A 2,500-nucleotide genomic window follows, 5' to 3' on the forward strand; every position below is an offset into this window, starting at 1 on the left:
GAAATACCATATATGTGTCCTTCAAGCTTGATCCTATGGCCTTTAGCTGTATAATTAGACCTATTAACTTCTGCATAACCAGTTGTGAATCAGCTGTAGTTATATGAGTCCAGGCTACATGACTAGTTCTGAAGAGAACAGGTAGAATATTTTGATGTTTGGGTTTGGATTGTTTTTTTTTTTTTTTTGTTGTTGTTTGTTTTGTTGTTTGTTTTTGTGTTTTTTTTTCCTAGTTTCTTCCATTTATCCCAGTAAATCCACACTGTTCTGTGTGTTTTCAGGTACTTTTTATAGACCTCTCTTTTTCGTAAAAAAGAAATAAATTAAAAAATTTAATTAATTCCTAATTTCAATAAATTTCCTGAAGTTAACTATAAAAGGTATTCATACACTAATTCAATAGCCTGATATTAGCTGTAATCCATAATATTATCAGTGTTACACTGGTAACAATTACAGAGGCAATACATAACTACAGTGTGTTTTGAGGGCAGTATTTTAATAAGGTAGGTGTTTTGTTCCCTGCAGCATATAAAACTGGTGATTTTGACTGCAAAGCTGCTTGGACTGGAAATCACAACAGTTGCCAGTAAGGTTTAGAAAGTGTGTGCCAGGCAAGGGAATCACTGTTCAATGTATTTACCCTCTGGGGAGGTAAAACACAGATGGGGGAGTTAGGAGTCTTCTAACATTTAGCTGATACATTAGTGGGTAGCAATTCTGCTTCAGGGATGTTCAAAGTAGTTCATCTACCAGTTGGGAATCATTATGGGCGCTAGTACTGAGGATTAGATATGATAGAACAATAAGGGATTGTGGAAGTACCACTATCCTCCCCCCTCCCACAGACAAATGTTTCATAATCTTTGATACCTTTTTACAGCAGTTTATTTCTTAAGAAAACTAGTTCTGGATTAATCAGATGTTTTCAATACACATACTAAAGCACCTGTTTTGAGGTCAGATTCCGCTGTCATGGACAAATATGACCTGGTAATATGTATTTTGACCAAAATTATGTAAAGTTTATATATTCTCTACATAAAAAGTAGTACCATTACTGTGTGTATTCTTATGAGTTGATGTGAGAAAAGCTGGCTAAAGTATTTGCATTTGTATTTCTATACTGGGTAAGCAAATGCAAGATTAGATCCCTGGGCTTGTTTTTATGCTATGAGAGATAAGCCTATGCATTAAAACTTTAAATTCATAATGGGGGAAGGGTGATCACACTTTGAGGAAAGGAAGAGCGTGGTCAAAAATCAGGAGAAAGCTACTCAGTTTCTGTATTCTGGGCTATGCTCAGTTATTACTACCTGATTATTTTTACCCAAGCAATCTCACCTGGACATACATTTAATTTTTCCTGTTTTTTTTTTTTTCTGTAGTCTTGAAGTTAAAACATTTTCCAAAATGTACAAACAAACAGCTAATTTCATTGCACTGCTGTCTGCATGCAGTGAAATAAAATATGATTAGCTAGCTGAAAATGTGTAACTTTTCAATCAGTAGTTAATTCAGTCCCAGAACCATATTCATATAGGTTTGAAACAAAATTGACCTTCTTGTTTATGTAATCTGTATGTACAATAAGTGCCTGATTCAGTAACAAGCTACTCAACAATGTAGATTTTCTGAGGCCCACGAAAAGAAGTATTCTGCTGAATAGACCCATCACCTGTGCACTGCTAATTCTCTGAAGTTTCTGCATTCAGAAGGGGCAAAATTAGTACAGGAGACAAATTCCCACCATTATGCAGAAGACAAAATTCTCCTGGTCGATGGTAAGGCAGCTGAACATAGAGCTGCAGGAACAGGGAGGGGTAGACCTCTTCTCGTGGCTGGCAGGCATCATTCCTTGTGGCTGCTGTTGTCTTTTGAGTGTAGGAAGTTTTGGGGCTTTACCCCAGAATGGACACTCTGACATGCACATGACAGTGGACCCTCTGGGCTCTGCACCCACTGATGCACAGGAAGCATGTGTGTAGCAGGATTCCACTTTGTATGGTGGATGTGCACCTTTTTATTCCCTGCCATTCATAGCTGTGGCTGAAGGCAACTGAATTATGGCTGTTTCTCTGTCAGAAGACTGCCAGTGGCAGAAACGGAGTAGGATTTATCTTCAGTGCAGAAGAGCCCTGCCTGCAGGCCCAGTCAGGATAGGCGCTGGATATCCCCAGCTCTCATTGATAGCTGTGTGAGCTAAAGTTGTGCTGCATCTCACAGAACTGTCTTCATTGCAAAGAACCCCGAGGGTATGTGGAAGCTTTGTGCTTTGCTCTGAAGTTTCTGAGGCTGTTCTGTGGTATGTTGAATACTCACTTCTGCCTTCAAACTGGAAAGGTTTGATGGCAGAGTGAAACAATAAGAAATCCACAGGTATTAATTTACCTATGGGTGGAATTTCATTTTACATACCTATTATTTTGGTAAAATTTTCAACTTTCTGCTCTTAGTTTCAAAAAAACCTTTTGTCTTGGACTTAGTATGTCTTTCTTTA

The 2,500-nt window shown here is 38.1% G+C and overlaps 1 protein-coding gene across 4 annotated transcripts in view; it reads left to right on the forward strand.

Annotated features, from left to right (window-relative positions):
• Positions 1 to 2,500, forward strand: part of ZNF536 (zinc finger protein 536) — a 352,630-nt gene that overhangs the window by 113,699 nt on the left and 236,431 nt on the right. The window lies entirely within an intron of this gene.

The sequence above is a fragment of the Tyto alba genome, unplaced genomic scaffold (genome assembly GCF_018691265.1).
Source record: "Tyto alba isolate M040663 unplaced genomic scaffold, T.alba_DEE_v4.0 Super-Scaffold_26, whole genome shotgun sequence".
Classification (NCBI taxonomy): domain Eukaryota; kingdom Metazoa; phylum Chordata; class Aves; order Strigiformes; family Tytonidae; genus Tyto; species Tyto alba.